This window comes from Pinus tabuliformis, chromosome 3_1, assembly GCF_031772625.1.
Source record: "Pinus tabuliformis cultivar Carrire ecotype Pingquan chromosome 3_1, CPIR1, whole genome shotgun sequence".
Lineage (NCBI taxonomy): Eukaryota > Viridiplantae > Streptophyta > Pinopsida > Pinales > Pinaceae > Pinus > Pinus tabuliformis.
The window spans coordinates 891,506,825-891,525,285 of NC_142301.1; the positions used below are offsets into that span (position 1 = coordinate 891,506,825).

The 18,461-nt window shown below is 37.8% G+C and overlaps 1 long non-coding RNA gene across 1 annotated transcript; it reads left to right on the forward strand.

Annotated features, from left to right (window-relative positions):
- Positions 1 to 13,877: 13,877 nt before the first annotated feature.
- Positions 13,878 to 16,209, forward strand: LOC149190481 (uncharacterized). The gene is made up of 3 exons (XR_016256493.1): positions 13,878 to 14,248; positions 14,471 to 14,544; positions 15,431 to 16,209. It is a non-coding gene; the product is annotated as an uncharacterized LOC149190481 (long non-coding RNA).
- Positions 16,210 to 18,461: the final 2,252 nt, after the last annotated feature.

The following is an 18,461-nucleotide window of genomic DNA, read 5'->3' on the forward strand; positions in this document are numbered from 1 at the left end:
ATTTAAAAAATAAATAGCCGCCCCTTGCTTGCACTCAAAAAGGGTTGCATGCCCCCAGGCATAAAGTATGATTTCAAGGTTACCCCTACTTCACTTCCGCCAAAACATTTGTTTTAGCGAGAGAGGCCTACCTCTTTCAGGTTACCCAAAGATTGTTCTATTAATCTTTCAAACAAAAAACTTCTTCGGCAATGTCTACCGAAATAGACAAAGGTGAGAGACTCCGTCTGTCAACTCACATAACTTTGACAAAGAATCTTATTCTAGAACAACCCCTCTTCCATGCCGGACGGGGTACGGACTAGTCATATTCTCCCGCGGAAACCTACCCTATACCCAAAGTTTTCCTGCCGAAGCAGACCAGGACGCATGCCCCCTGGGTTCCAGTCATATCCTTCCGAATCACTCGCGCTCATCGGGAGGACGGACCATGGGTTGATACATTTCTTGCGTGAAGAGACCATTTAGGGATGGTGTATGACTATTTGCGATGCGTGATCCGGGAAATGAAAGTTGGTCCACGAGCTTGACCATTCTTCTTTTGTGCGGAAAACACATTACTCTAAAGAGTGAGGAGACGATGGCTCCCATGCAATATATATAGTCTCGTCCAAGGAGTAGGTTATAATCCAAGGGTCCTTGAACGACCATCACGTTCATTTGAACGGTCTTCCCTTTCAATGTGATTGGCACATTGGGAAGAATACCTAAAGGTCGACTGGTTCCTTTAGCAAAGCCTGTCAGATTTCTCATTTCAGGCAAAAGCGCTGGCGAACCAAGCGCTTTCCAAGCAATAGAGGAAAGGATACTCACAGATGCCCCCTCATCAATGATGGTGCCAACCATTACCATTCTGTATATTTGAACGATAATTATGAATGGTATGCTTGCTGGCAACCGGGGTCTGCCTAGTTGGTTCCAGTCGAAGGATACAACTAGGTTGCTTGGTGGTGGGACCGAATAGACGGTCGGGTATGACTCTGACGAAGTTCCTTCCTGCGATAAAGGAATGGGCAAATTGCCCCCTTGTTCGTTGGAGTCTGTGTTGATGAAGAGAATTTGGACGGTGTCGTCTTTATTCTCTTCTGTGATGGTATCATTCGAAGATAGAACCTCTGAAGGCAAGACCGGGTCAACTGCCACCTCGACCTTTTGACTTTCGTCAGGTATGGATTCGGACGGTTCATCCTCAATGATAGGTGCTTCGGCTGACCACCTGAGCCGGCCAGCCAGGTTCTCAACTGGTGAAGGACTTGGCAGGGGTTTTTGATATCCAGGAGGAAGTCGCGCTGATAAAACCGGGCGATCTTCCAAAACTCTTTTAGCCTCGTCTAAGAAGGGACAACAGTGGATGGCATGGTCGCCTTCACACAGTTTGCAGGGAAATCTAGCTTTCCCTCTCTGTACTGTGGCTTCACTTTCACTAGTTGATGGTGTGCTGTCAACATGGCTATCAGAGGTTGACGCTACCGAATTGTGCAAACGGGGAGACCAGTCCCTTAGTATCCAAGGGATGCAGGGACAATCTCTGTGGAAGTGGTCTCCCTTGCATATGACACATGGCGATTTAGGCCTAGTCAGTGTTGTGTGTGGATTTTTGTCAGACGACACTTGTTTGCCCCCAGTCGCTTTTGGCTCCTTCTTCTTCTTCTCTTTCTTCTTCTTTTCCTTCTTCTCCTTAGGAACTTGGTTTTTTGTTTTACCAGTTCCGTCAAGCGAAGAGGAAGGAGGAGAGGAAGAATTAGATGAAGTAGAAGGCTGGTGGGTAACTCTGGTCTGGTCTAACTGTTGATTCGACTGTTCAGGAATAGTGGTGTTCTGAACGACATTGGTTGAAAAGAGCCAGACCGGCAGGCCAATTGTCAGTCTTGGAAGCGACAATGTGGCCATATGGGGCGAACCAACATCTCCCCAAGAGGAGAAGGGACTAGGATTTCCACCAAGGGGAATTCCTTGGTTGGTGGGCTCCATTTTCTCAACCTAAAGATCAACGCAGGAATAAAGGGTGATTGTTCCATTTAAAATAAATTTTTAACGACGCTTAGACACAACTTGATTTTTCAATTTTAAAGAGTCAAGAAAAAGCTAAAGATGACTCTAGTCTCCTTCGATGTTTTAACGAGCCCGAAGTGACAAATGCTCGGATGGACTTTTTCTGTTATAGAGTCTGAAAAAGGCCAAAAGAAATTGCTCTGGAGTTCTAGGCAGAGGGTGTGCCAAACTTTTCGCAAAACCGCAGAATACTTTTTAGGGTACGGGCGGTCGATCTTCCTGAATGCTGTGTTCAGTGCATTGCGATCAGTAGGGCGGCTGACACGGCTTCCTAAGGATAAAGGTTTTATGCCTATAAGGGTCTCCCAATATATACGCGACGGTACGTGGGAGCACAATCCGTACTGGTACTAATCGTCCCTCAGGAGGAATCACCCAACCATCAGTGAGGCGACCAGTGACCAGGTTTTACGATGCCGGAACACGTCTCTAGCCTAGACCTCTATGTTGTGCGTTATGTTGCAAAGCGTTGTTAAGTTCATTCAATTTATTTTAGGTTGATCTTTTTAGAAGTTTGCCTTTTTGGATCACCACGAGATGTATGATACAATTCCTAAATGCAGTCTAAAGATGATAAGCAAGTTTTTATATCTTTTCAACTATGAAAATCCTAGCTACAAAGGGAAAAGAAAGACACCATCTTTTCTCAAAGAGAAATCAGCGCACTCTAATGCACTTTTTCTAAATCAAGTATGCAAACTATCAAGATGCAAATGCACAATGCAGGTGTTTGTTTTCCGCTTTCTTAATATTGATGCCTAAAAAGAAAGCTTTTTGTACAACATTGAATTTGCTTTTAAATGACAAATACAAACAAGTTTTCTTTTTCGAAATCAGAAAGGGTAGAAGAGAATACAACACTTTACGACTTTCGAAATGAACACTTGTTTCGACACTTAAAAGAGACAAACTCAAACCAAAAGCAAAAGTAAATGTGTAATCAACTGTAAACAGCCAATGAACTCTCTCCTAAGATCACAATCAACAGATCTGAATCAAGGGCTACAGGATGATTATTTCACTCTTGCAAAGGAAAACTGTAAATGATGCCACAAACACATAAAAACACTCACAGTCTTTTTGTACAAAAGGAGGCAGAATTTAAGCAAAAAAAAGGAGTTATCAGACAGGTACCTATGCTGGTTACAGGCTACAAAAATCAGAGATCAAAACAAGGCAAAACAGAGCAGAGAACCCTAGCTGCACAAGGCCTAACTGGATCAACGCACCCTCAACACAGAGGTTTTGACATTCAGCGCAGGTAGCCTTCATGGGACCTGCGTTGAAATGCAGAACCTCTTCACAGGGTCTGCGCTGAAGGAGAAACGAGAGTTCCTCACTAGGTTCTGGGTCACAGTTTGCTGATTAATCTACGGTTTCAGGCCAAATAAAAGCAACAAGCAAGGTACAATCAAAGGGATGCTTTGAGGGAGGACTAAGATCTATCACAAAGGATCATCAAATCATTTGTGAGTCCATTGTTTAGATCATAGACAAATCCAGTGATTGGATCAAAGCAGCAGCTGTCTACTTTGCATCTGAGAATAGCAAATGCAGTTCGATTGTTGCTGTTGAGTCTATGAAACAAACAATGATAGAGACACAAATAAAATGACTAAACAGATTTCCCCAGCGGAGTCGCCAATTTGTTGTGGGGAAAAATGCCTATGCAGGACGATCCTATCCACCTAAGGTGTGACAGTGCCTTAGCAACAAACAGACACAGCTATTCTAGTATTCTTCCTTTATGAATTAAGAATGAAGAGAGATGGATGGACTAACCGATGTCTTCCGTTTGTCCCTCGATCTGGTTTCTCTTCTCTTTGAGAGTTCCCAGCTACTTGCCTTCTCGCTCGCCCAGCTTCAACAGGTCCCTGCAAGATCACAAGAAGAGAACACTACACAAAGACATAGATTCATATTCATAACTAGTTCAGGATTAGAAATAAACTAAACATACTAATGCAATCATACATCAAAGATACACCAATATATAGGAGAAACCAAGATAGCTTTATTGATGAATAACAAGGTTCAGGAGGAGATACAACCAAGAGGGCTCCAATCCAGCATCTCCTTCCCAGCAAATGAAATTCCTATCTTCACCTCCCTTCAAAGCATTAAGCACCCAATGATTCCAATCTCAAACCAACAGCAATTCTTTGCAATAACAAAATTCCAGCCTCCTGGATCTCATGGAAGAGAGATCCATATATAGATGTTTGGAGAGAGGATGAGTCAGCTTGAGATCTGACTAGTGTCCTCTCCCTCTGTCAGTTCTTGCTTCCACTTGGAGACTAAGAGCCTCTTACTCATCACTAGTCGAATTCATTGAGGCAAGTGTCATTGGAGAAGATTCTGGAAGCTTCCAGGGTCTTTCCACCTCGTTGAATGAACTTGCCATTTGTCACTTCCCGCTCAGCGCACCCTGGTAGTGCTTCTACCTGCGTTGCAGTGCAGGTAGCCAGTGCAGACTTTGCATTTCAGTGCAGACAGCTAGTGGAGCCTCTGAATTGATCCTGAATTGACTTGTTTTTTAGCAGTTTCTGGTGGAGAACTTCTGTGAATTCCTGTGGTTTGTTGGCCTTGTTCCTCTAGGGGTAGGAACAACATGTTTAGGGACTTCGGATCCCTTAGATTATGGACATTTCATGCTTATAGCTGTAAGGCACAAAAATGTCTATAACAACAACTTCCAAGCAAAGCTAAATGGTACACTAGAGAGAAGGTGAGGAAAAAAAATCCTTACCTCATTCAATATAATATTTTGGGGCCGAAATCCTTCCAAAATGGGGAGGTGTGATCTAGATTGGATCATTATATCATTTATTATCCATCTCATTTATTTTAGAGTGGAAAATGTGGAGGAATCAACTCTTAAGACCGTTTTTACTTGTGGTACCTAGTTTGGAAAATTGGGGTCTGAAACCTTCCAAGAACATTTTGAGTCATTACATGATGTTGTTTGGGGGTAAATCTTCACCACATTAGCGCTATAACATTTTTTCTTATTCTACACATATATACCTTTCCAATGGAACAAGAATTTTGTTGATCAGAGTCAGCATGTGAAATTTATGCTACTCATAAATTAACCTTCCTGTTTTCACTACCTTAAGTCGAGAGGATGCCATGTCAACCACTACTATTCATGGAAAAGGGGCTAGCCACATGATTATGATGTATAAGACTCTAGAAGAGACTATATTATAACTCTATTTAAGAGTTGAGGGATTCAAACCTCACCACTAGTAGGCTATCAGGCTGTGTTATAACGAGGCCACTAGGAGGAAAAGGGGTTTCATTCTTTCGAGTGCATTTGTTCCATATATGAGAAAAAATAGCCAAGAGGAATAGGAAATAGAGAACACAAAGAATATTTGTTCGTTGTAGTATCCCATCGTCCATAGGACATACTTCTTTGTACTCATAACCATATTTCCATTTATATAAATAGGCTAGAGTGACCTCACCTTCCAGCTGGGTTTTTCTCCCGAAATGTTTTCCCAAGTCATATCTTGTGTCAAATGTGGGTGTGAGATTTTATTTCACTATTATATATTTTCTGTATAATTTTAAATTTGCATGCATGCATTATTAACAGTAATCTATAGGTCCCGAAAATATAATAAAATTGTAATAGTGTAGAATTTCGTATTTTAAATATAATCGTATCAGATCTACTGTGACAATGTAGCACCCTCCTCCCACATCTACCCAAGTAACTAGACAACCAAGGTAAACATGTGACAAGAAGTTATTATGATATGATTCAACCTCCTAAGTGACCTTAAGGAAGTGGAATCGACAGAAACACACCATACAAACCTTCCACATTAGCAATAGAACTCCTAGGAACCATCCCAACCACTTAGGTAACCAACCCTCGGGATCCAATGAGGTTTTATACCATTAAACCCCTGGACGATCCCTAGATATGGATAAGCATGCGACTAGGAGGCTTCATATGCTCCCATAGCATGGGTATGCATGCGTCTAGGGACTTTTTCTCTCAATGTCATACCTGCGTCTCTGGGATTTGAGACACCTTTTTAGGCCCATAGTCCATGTCATATCCAGAACTCAAAGACACGTTTAGAACCAAAAGATAACAACAAAGTAAGGAAACAAATGCAATTAATTAAACAAGGACTTGACTAGAACCCTACTAGCCATGACAGGCATTTCGTCAAACATGTCACAATTATGTAATTTACAAGTTTAAACAACATATATGAGCATAGGGGTCTCATACTCATCTGAGAATTGCTAACAAGAATTGATGCCTCAACACATTAGTTGCAGTTGCATCCATTAGTCCATAGATACATTGTTTGTTAATTTACAAGTAAAAACATGATGAGAGCCATACAGAGCCACTGTCATACACATGTTCATAACCAACATAATAGAAACAGAAATACAAAGGAAACAAAAACCATATAATCCACATATAATACAATATAATAGTCATGAAATAACAAGGAGAAATAGCCTCATATTAATGATGCAAAGGCCAACCAATTGTGGGACTTCCATGAACCACCCAACCATAGACATGGTTGATCCAAATCTCTCTTCAGCCAATTACCCCCATGCCATATTCCAAGCATGAATGTGGGATCTCATAAAACACATAAAACAAAACTATCCAGGGCTTCCAGAGACCAAACCACCTCAACCCATCAAACATTGATTCCACCTCACGGTCGGACATCACAAAACTGTCATTAGATCGGTCTCTACCCAAGCCTTCTAGTTTTTCAGAGTATTTGTTTCAACCAAGGCTTCCAGGAATAGTCACTCAACCCACAACCGTTTCCAGGCTTCCATAGTTTTTGTCCAACCAGGGCTATCAGGACTAATAACTCAACCCACCAATGGCTTCCAGAGCGTTTTTCCAATGAAGGCTTCTAGGACTAGTAACTCAACCCAAGTTTTTATAGGGCTTCCAGATCATTTGTCCAACCAAGGGTTCCAAGAAATAGTAACTCAACCCAAGATAAAGAAAACATGAGAACCAACCAAATAATAATAAAAAAATATGAACCCACAACACCATGGCAAGGCTAGGCAAATACATTATCAATCCAGACAATCTTCCATGCCAATGACAAATCATAACCAATAAACGACATGCATATTCCATGCATTCCAAAACTAGGGACACAAATATACATGCAACTCGGTACCTGCAAGCAAAACCCATTGTAGGTGTTTATCTCAATGTCCTCTTGCGCTTTCGTGTTCTTCCTTTTCCTTTTTGTTCCAAAACTCCAAGTATGCCACACTCTCCAAGAGTGCTCCAAAAAAACTCTAAGTGACCAGGACTATGAGAGAGAAAGAGTAGAGAGAGAGCTCCAAAACTGAATTGAAAAAAGTCTGTGAACTGATCCTTAGAAGCCTTTTTATTAATGAAGCCTCTGTTTTTCTTCATTTTCCATTATTTTCCTTCATTTTCCTCTTCACATGCAACCTGTGACCTCTGACCTCCCTTTTCTCCTAATTTCCATTATTTACATAAATAAATGTGCCAAAATGCCATTTTACCTTTCCAAAGCCTTTGCCAGTTTCCTTAGCCATTAATCTATCACCAGTGATCCCCATCACTATGCATTTTCCAAACATTCATTTTGGAACAAGTGTCCCGTAAATCGTGGTTATTATTTTGCCTTTATTTACTTTTACATGGATTTTTAACCAGGACTATTACAGAACCCTCCCCCTTGGGAAAACACCTTCATCGGTGTTCAACAACACCTACAACAACAATATTGTTGTAGCCAACACATACTACCCTTATATCTTTAAAACTTAGCTCGATGTAGTATTTACAATGATCATCTTGCTGAGAAGCAAACCAACATGACAACATAAAAATTATAACATCATAATGAAATGACACCCATACACTTATTGGTGCTTTATAACATAGCTCATGAAAGTATTTACATCCATGTACATATACAAAACATCACCAAAACATGTACCAAAACATATACCAAAGACATATACCAAAACATTTGCTCAACTAGCAAATAAGGAAGAATACATAGCTCATATCTAATCTACCATCTCCCATGTAGCTTCATCAAGCACTAAGTGCTTCCATTGCATGATTTCTTGGTTCCAGAGCATGAACAACTTTCTCTACAAAATACACTGTGATTCTGACTACAATTATCCTTCTGGCTCCACCTACAATACATACCAATCAGTTACATGATCAACATCTTTAACATACTTCTTTAAAAATTACACATAGAAAACATCATGGACTTTCACTATCAGAGGTAGTGCAAGTCGATAGGCTACTGGCCCAATCCTCTCAATAATCCTGAAAGGTCCACAAAATCGTGGTGCCATCTTGGCACATGATCCAATCCGCAAGGAGCTCTTCTTCGGTTTGATGCGCAAGTACACATGTTCCCCAACTTGGAACTCCTTGAACAACCTATTCTGATCTGCATAGCTCTTCTTCCTATCCTGTGTTGCTTTCAAATTCTTCTTGATTACCTACATTTCCTACTCCATGTCTGCCAACATGTCCAGTCCAATCAACACCTTGTTAACCGGATCACTCCAACTGATGGGAGTATTGCAACTCCGCCCATACAACACCTCAAACAGACTCATCTTCAAAGATTCTTGATATCTATTGTTATAAGCGAACTCTACCAGTAGAAGATACTCTTCCCACTTTCACTGTTGATGCATCACATACATCTTCAACATATCCTCCAATATCATGTTGACCCTCTCTGTCTGTTCATCTGTTTGTGGATGATAAGCTATACTAAAGGCTAACTCTTTGCCCAAACCTACAAATAACTCCTTCCAAAACTTGGAAGTAAACTTGATCTTATAACTCATTTTTAGTGGATTTATACTAAGATGAAATAATGGATCAAATAGTTAAAGGGAGAAAATATGAAATCTATTAAAAGATGAGATATATGAGAATATCCATGTATTTGAAAGAAAAGTGGTAACCAAAAATTCAAAAATTTGAAAACAAAATGGTGCTTTTTGAACTCAACAAAATGCACATATTGAGTTGAGATGTGACAATCAAAGTGCTATTCAATGTGCATATCAACCAATCTATCACTCCAAAACTAAACACATTGACCTTTATACCCTTTACATTCGAGACCTAGGTACATATAATGTTCTTAATTGGGATTATTTCCTCATAAACAATAAGCTACTAATATCTTTATGAAGATAATGATATAGGTGTAGTTGAACTTCATGTTCACAACTTATTGGGGATGAAATAAGTTTTCATCAATGAGGAATGTTAATCATAATGACCTTTTCCTCCAAATGTGTTATATCCCTTTAGTCTAACACTAAGAGGGAATGTAAGGATGTGTTTTAATGTTTGTCTAGAGGCATTTACTATTGTAATGTATGTTATTATCATAAGGTATTTTGTATATCCAAAGTGATATTATCAGACTATTGGGCATATTCTTCCTCTTTGACTCACTAATTTATAAAGGGAGTTTACCCCACATTCATCATGAGATATATCTCTCATCCCTTTAATATATATAATAGAGGTGAAGGAGACTCAATTGTTGTGTGATTTTGTTTCCCTTGAAAATTGTATGTGTCCCATATGAACTCCATACTTGAGAATTCATTAACTATTGTAATTAGGAGAGTTCTGAAGAATATAGTACATGCTTATGTAGATGTTTCCTAAACTTGGGGTTTTATCACTTCATTTTTTCGTCTCCTCTCATTTGTTAGATCTACTCTATTGATTTATTATTTTCTAAAGGTGTTTAAAGGTGTTTAGATATGATAGATCTTGGCTATATATTTCTACATATTTTTCGTGTTCTTTTAGTTGTAAATCCAAAAGTATTTTGACAACTCAAATGTTGGACAAACATAAAGACTCGGTTGGTCCACTCATTAATAATAGAAAAAAATATGGGATATCTATCATCATCCAATTGTTTGTTTAAAGATAATGTACACTTAGAGGTGTCTTACTAGTTTTAATAATGATGTCATATGTTTATTATTTTTCAATAATATTATGTTTGTATGGTAACTCCAAAGGAGTAATTAAACTTACACATGGTCTTGAATCCATGAAGCTATGATTTATTTCTATGTTTATTGTCTTACATGATTTGATTATCAATAATATAATTTCTTAGGTTATTTTATTTCAATATGGATAATGCGATTATTTTTATAATAATAAAAAAGTCGTGTTTATTTTGATGCAATTTGTATTGATTTTTTTAATTAGTAAATAAATAAAATACTTGAAAGTAACATCGAAATTTTAAATTATATGGTGGTATTATCATACAGTGCTATATATTGCTTGGTTTTTTGAGTGATAAATTAACTTATAAAAGGAGCAGACACTTTGTTGAGAAAAGTGTGGTTATTGATGTTAGATGGGGACTCATTGATGTAATTCTAATGCAAATAATGATTTTCTCTCTAATTCTAATTAAATTAATACCACAAGAGGAAAAGAGTGAGACTGGAGATATAAGAAGTGAAAATTTTTAAAAATTCCCAGAAGCTTGAAATTGTTGTAAAGACATGTTCAGAGAATTAGAAGTGGAGAGGATGTAACAAAGAGAAGATCAACTAAGCCAGTAAGAACAAAATTGACATAATTTATCAGGGGATTGGAGTCTTTTTTAGGTAGGTGCCTAAAAAACTAGCAGGTTGGCGCCTATGAACAGTTAAAGTTGGTGCTTCTAGCAAGTAGATGCTTGCAAAGAAAAAGAGAGGTTGAAGCCTCCTCGAGGTTGGTGCCTACAAAATATGATGTAGAGGGAAGTGGGTGCTTGCATTTGCATCAAAACAAAAAGGTTTGTGATTTTATCTCTTTATAAGTTTCCATGTGTATATATTGTCTCTATGTGATGCTTATGTGTATTATTTTGATAATATTTATTTGTATTAATTTCATGTTTAATTGTTGAATACTTATATAGCTCTTCTCACTATTAAATAAATTGGTTAAAATTTGTTAAAACTTATAAAATATTGATTCACCCTTCAACCCCCTCTTAGTATTTTCCTAGTTTCCAACACACTTGTAATTGATTTTATGATTTTGTTTGCAATAGTATATTTTTTCACACCATGGTTTTAAAATATTGGATTTTTAAACTTGAAAGAAATAGTGTTATTAATAAGGCCACATTTTTATTCAAGAGTTAATTTTAAAAAACTTATTGTGAAGATATCAATTATTATGGTCATGATTTTTAACAAGTTATAATTTTATCATGGTAGCACTGTTTTTTAATTCAAAAGTTGATTTCAAAATTATCACTCACAATATTACACGCTTTCAAAACTATTGTTACAAAAAATTGTAACTTTAATTAAAAAAAAAAATTAGAATTATGATGAGTAACATAAATTTTCAATTTGGAAATTAGTTTTAATATTTATATATTCACTACTCATAAAATAATCACGAAGTAGTCTGTTACATAAATTTTATTTTTAAATTAATGTTTATATTTAATAAATTATAAAAGGAAAGTATATTATCTAATTAATTTATTTTCATTATTTATATATATACACCAATAAGGAAAAAACATAAGCCAATTCAAAAGATTACAAAAACTTACCTTTAAAAAATAATGTTAGAAAAAAAAAAACAGAAAAATGTTGAAATTAAAACTATCAATAGAATCATCCTCTCTTTACTAGTATAAAGTTAGTTTAATAACCAATAAAAGATTCAATAGCTAAATTCCTTCAAACAACCCTTTCTATATTAGTTTAAAAATTTTATGTTAATAAAATTATACTATTTTACATATAATTATTTAAAAAGAAATTAAACCAAGTCAGTGATCTTAAACCATTTGTAAACTAACTATGTAGATGGTCACCTTCGAGCAATAATTTAAAGCATAACGATTAATGTACAGCCGTACATTCAAAGTTCTGGTTTTTCTCTTTTGATGACGTTTAAAGGAAAATCATTCCCAGTTCGTGCTTTTCTTTTTGATATTGTTTAACGGAAAATATTTTCCCTTTTATGATGCAGTTGAACTCGGATATTTTCCATATTTTGATTGTCACATCTCAACAAAATGCACATATTGAGTTGAGATGTGCACATATTTTCCATATTTTCCCTTTTCGTAACGCCGGTTAGTAAGTTTACAAAAACTTGCGAATACATTCAATAAGGTTTACGACGTGAATAATCTGACTTCTGAATCATTATCACTTATAATTTTAGGATCACTGTCGTTTTAAATAGGAAGAATATAATGTGGAGTTCACGCTAACATTTTATTCAACTCGATAGATTTTATGTATTTTTCCCTAAGTTCTAAGTTCAAATCCAAGAGATAATTTATATATGTTTTGATATAAGATCTTTACTTCACTAACAAAATACACAACTTTGATAAGTCACTTAACCATAACAATTCAATTCCATTCCAATATTTCACACACATTATTAGTCCCTGCATCCGGCAATGGCCAAGGACTATAGCAATCGAAAAATGTGGGTTAACATTAGTCTTAGCTGGTCACTCTCATGGATAAGCCAACTTTACCCAAACTTTATCCAAACTCTTTAAACATCACACTGTAGTTTTATAAGGAAATCTGTGGAAATCTGTTTAATCATCTTATTTGGCCTCAGACATCACACTGTAGTTTTATAAGGAAATCTGTGGAAATCTGTTTAATCATCTTATTTGGCCTCTTCCCGAGGTGGGGAGGCTATAAGAGACTAAAATCATATCTTATATTCGCATGTTCCTTTTGCATTTTTTAAATTTTTTTAGAAAGGTAAACTAATGCTAATATTAATTTAAAGCATTAAATGTTATGAACCACTACATGTACACACCACCTGCATGTACGCCTGCCACCATTTCGTTTACATGTAAACAGGTGTCATACAAGTGTCACACATTCGAAAGTTTACAGTACTATGTCATACACTTCCCCTCTATCACACCACTTCCCCTCTATCACACCACTATCACGAAGAAAAGAAGAATTTTTAAGAAAAACTAGGTAGATGGCTAACAAATACCAGTTCTGGCGGGTGGAGATTGCGAGGGAGTTGTGCACTGAACATCCAAATTGCGAGGGAGTTGTGCACTGAACATCCAAATTGCGAGGGAGTTGTGCACTGAACATCCAACCAACCTTAGACCTTGCTCCCTTCCTGAATGTCAATACCGCCTCACTGCTTCGACCGAAGACCTTAGACCTGTCCTTCATCAACCGAACTGACTTCATAGAATTGATATAAAAAACCTTACTGCCTGGGAGGATCAATCGTGACGCCTGCCTTCATCGACTAACTGCCGCCTTACCCCTTAGAACTGACACTGATGACCCATCCAGGGGTTGAATTCGAATCGCAGGCCGAGAGTGTGCGCGAATCCTTCGAGCCGTCGCCCGGTCTTGCGCAGCGCCAATAGAGCTATTGAATCTGGATAATAGTTAATACACGCAGGCAGTCCCAAAATGTCCAGTCGAGATGCTCTCCAAGTGACCATTATAATAGCAGGGGTTCTATAGAAGGCCCTTGTTATATTCCTGTTCAACTCAAAGGGCAATGATCTATAGTCCATGCGGTTCTTCCCTCGCGCTCGGCCAGGGCTTGCATGAAGGGAGGCCACTGCACGCCCTGCATTATATTGATGTCGACGACGTGAATCGAAGGCGAGTCGGTGTCCAGCGCCTCGAGTATTGCCTGGTTCGCCGTCATACGCCAAGAGATTTCTTAAATGCGCCGCACTGGATTCGGTGACGCCCGTGTCGATGACGCCCATCTACTCGGACCTCTCGGGCCGCTCGGACTCTTCTTCTTCATCGTGAGAATCCGAGGAGCCGAGCATTTCATTGAAAGATTTTATTTTCTTGCCTATAACGTTCCTGCAGTTTCTGTTGCTCCGATTGTTGCTGCCGCTGCATTTGTATTCTTCGTCTCGGTCTATAAATCTGCATTTGTATTAGCGGAATAACCTATGAAACGGAGTGGTAAATCTGCATTTGTATTAGCGGAATAACCTATGAAACGGAGTGGAACCACACAAGCTCTTCCGATGAAACGCTGGCTTTCTGAACTGAGTCACATATGTTAGCTTGATGCAACATTTAAGTGGCGTGGTTAGGGATTGCATGCTATCTAATGGTGATAGAGGATGGAGTGGTAAGGCATGTGGCTCTCATGCTAAGGCCCACATAGTCCACTAACTTCGTTTTTATTTTTATTTTATTCCACCCATTATATTTATTTAAGTTATCAAGTTGATACTCCTCCTTTACAACTATGCCTTTTTAAGTTTCTGTTTTTGCACACTTTCATTTCAATCTCTAAGCATTCTCTTGTTCTTGTTCTTCGTTTTGATTTTTTTATTTTTTCATTGTCAAGCCATGAAAGGTAAAGCTCAATGAACAATGTTGATGGCATATTTTGGCTTCCCTAGATCCAACAAGACTGAGCAGGTAAGTTGATGAGCTTAGGCCTTCTTTCACTGTGCTTTTCATGCATTTTTACCCTCCTGTTTTGCTATGTTTAAGGTCCAATGTGATATTGACTTAAGGCATCAGAGGTCGTTGTGCATTCAATGGCAAAATATGGTTTCCCAAAAAAATTTGTAAGATTGTTAAGGCAATGTCTCTATTTCTGTTTTCGACTGTGGCTACCCTTTGTTTGTTGCAGGAGCTCTGGTATATTTCCAGCGTTCATAGTAGTGGTCTTTTTATATCCCGCCGTTGGGCTAGGGTCGGGTATTGGACGTATTTCCACCAATGGTATTCATTGACAAATCATATAATAACTTTGTGTTTAGTTTTCAGTGGTGTCCTGTATAAAATGTTTTGAACCATCGATGAATAATTTAACGGGGGAATTGAAAAATACAAGCAAATGAAAACTAATGCAGGCTTAGCTTAATGATCATCACAGGCAGCTTCTTTTGTACAACCTTGAAAGCTAAACTTCATTTTGTGCTAGCATGAGTTGGGTTCTCTTATGGACGTAGTTCCACCAATGGTCTTCATTCATAGAGCATATAACATTGATGCAAGTAGGAAACTAGAGAATGCCATTTTCTGGTGGCTATTCTTTGCTGGATTTCAATTTTCTTGGAAGTTTGACATTTTTGAATTGCAGGTACCCAGATCCTTACCCTTTACCGGATCCTTACACAGTGGTTTGGCTTAAGCCTTACAAATTATTTTGCATATTAGATTATCACATGCATGATAGATTTTGATATTTGAGCTGTATATTTGTTTAGTTGTATCTTTTAGATGTTACATGGTGCAATTCAGTTGGTTTGGATTTTGATTATCTGGTCCTTGCTTATTCTGTATGTATATTGAACAGCGGCCAGCAGAGTAGCTGCAAAAGAGTTGGACCGTATAGATATCTTGTTTGGGCAATATGCGGACAAGGATGCAGAAGGCATAATAGGGTTAGTGATTATAATATTTGTTAAAACTTAATAGTAAATACATTGTGATTTTCTTAAATTATTAGTGATAATTGTTTCAACTGGTTATTGCTTTATTCAGTTGCTAGCTCTCTCAAATGTCTATTTAATGAATTTAGATTTTGGTTTGCAATTGCTAGGACTGGCAAATATATTTCATCAGGCCTTTTATCCAAACCAAAGTATAATTTAGTGGTTTAGCAAGAGCTGGACGCTGTCCTATTTCACAAGTCCTTTCACAGTCTCGCGAAAATAACAAAGGAGCAGTGGGGGCTTCCAATGCATTGTTGGAATGTTTATATTGAGATGACAGTTTTGCAGAAACATTAGTCTCCTTGACCACAAGAACCCATCGCTGCAGAGGCAAACAGTTAGGGTGTACAATATGGCCTAGGCTGACAAACCCTGCTGGTAAGTTAGTAGGCTTATAGAAAGTGCATCCCTGATCATACTGCCCTCCATCATAGCAACTCCACACCTTTTCAAATGTGGATACTTGAGCAACTTCAATCTCCCCCAAATAGATACTGCCCTTTGCAAATCCCGTGCCTACAAAATCAAGGCACTGTATGTGGTTATTGCAAAAATGAAAGTACATTCCAATTTGGAAGAGGGTTTTATCAGAAGACATAGATTTATGCACAGCTACAAAGGCTAGTAGGTTTCTGAAAAATCAGTTGGAAGATAGACCATGAAGCTTAAATTGAACAAATGTGCTCTCCTTTCGGAAACACTGCAGATGTAAAAGCAAAATTTGAAAGCACTAGAATTTGAAAAAGGGTCTTTCTGTGAAGATAGATTTTTATTAACACAATGTACTTTCCTTTCTGATTTTTATTACTAGAATGCCATTTTCTGGTGGCTATTCTTTGCTGGATTTCAATTTTCTTGGTGGAGGGGAGGGGGCAGATCGATCTATTGGCACCGTTCAATCAGATCTTTCTACTAAGCCTACGGGCAGGAAAGGGACTATCCTATCTTGCCAGTATGGTGGTTCGGGCATTCCTTCCAAGGTTTCGCTTCACCTCTTATAGAGCAGGCCCTATAGAGAGTAGGGGCCACCCAAGAAGAATTACCCCACGGTGAAGCTAAAGTTGTGCAGTCCATTCACTTGTCTACCAATATCAGTCTCCTGGAAACTCAAAGAGGAAGTCAATAACTAAAATAGAAATAAGCTAAAACTAAGAAGAACAAGCATAATATTTTAACAAGAAGCTAATAAGGTCTGTTATTCTGCAGGTGGGGATGGCATAAATGTTGTCATGACCTGCAAAGAAGTAGGTGTCAGTGGCCTGAAAATCTCTCATGAAGCTAATTAAAATAAAATGAATTTCAAACACAAAACTGCTTTATATCAAATAATGCACTAATTCGAATGGCGCACTTTGTAAATGAATAAAAAGGTGCCAGAAACATTATTTTACTAGCTTTCGAATGTCGGCACGAGAATGTTTTCGCAGTCCATTCACTTGTCTACCAATATCAGTCTCCTGGAAACTCAAAGAGGAAGTCAATAACTAAAATAGAAATAAGCTAAAACTAAGAATGTTTTCGCAGTCCATTCACTTGTCTACCAATATCAGTCTCCTGGAAACTCAAAGAGGAAGTATTTAGTCCATTCACTTGTCTACCAATATCAGTCTCCTGGAAACTCAAAGAGGAAGTCAATAACTAAAATAGAAATAAGCTAAAACTAAGAAGAACAAGCATAATATTTTAACAAGCTAATAAGGTCTGTTATTCTGCAGGTGGGATGGTATAAATGTTGTCATGACCTACAAAGAAGTAGGTGTCAGTGGCCTGAAAATCTCTCATGAAGCTAATTAAAATAAAATGAATTTCAAACACAAAACTGCTTTATATCAAATAATGCACTAATTCGAATAGCGCGCTTTGTAAATGAATAAAAAAGTGCCAGAAACATTACATAACTTGCTGTGAAAATGATTTCACAACCTGAACTTTTGTTTTGTCATGATTCCTTAATAAATATAATAGCATACCTCAAAAAAAAGCACAGCCACTTTTACAGATGGGCTGCGTTTGGCCACATAGTGAATGGATGTTACAGGTGAACAGCAGAAGGTATCGACTACCATATAGAGAGCTGAGTTTCAAGTCGGTGAAAGATTCTTCTCTTAACTGTCATTTTAATTCTTGCATAATTTGGCCACAAGTCCCCATCATGATTACTTTGGCATTGATATGAGAACTCACACAAGGGAGAGAATAATGAGGCTTTCTATTCATCCCATGGTTGTATTTGTTTATATTACAGAGTAGAACAGATGAAATGAATAAAAAAGTGCCAGAAACATTACATAACTTGCTGTGAAAATGATTTCACAACCTGAACTTCTGTTTTGTCATGATTCCTTAATAAATATAATAGCATACCTCAAAAAGAAGCACAACCACTTTTACAGATGGGCTGCGTTTGGCCACATAGTGAATGAAAGTTACAGGTGAGCAGCAGAAGGTATCGACTACCATATAGAAAGCTGAGTTTCAAGTCGGTGAAAGATTCTTCTCTTAACTGTCATTTTAATTCTTGCATAATTTGGCCACAAGTCCCCATCATGATTACTTTGGCATTGATATGAGAACTTACACAAGGGAGAGAATAATGAGGCTTTCGATTCATCCCATGGTTGTATTTGTTTATATTATAGAGTAGAACAGATGAGTGGATGAGCTGTGGCAGATGTGAAGCAAAACCCTATTACAGAGATAGAGGGTTCATGGTGAAAGCTTCACAGTTTGAAATTATGTCTGCCAATATGGTGCAGAAGAGGAAACTTTGTGATTTTTTCATGTTTTGGGCACTGGTCATTGTTGCTCTGGTACTCTGTTGGAGTTTATGGAGAATTTGCTCTTATGGAATTGCTTATAGAGCTGTCACAATTGAAGCACAACAATCTTCAG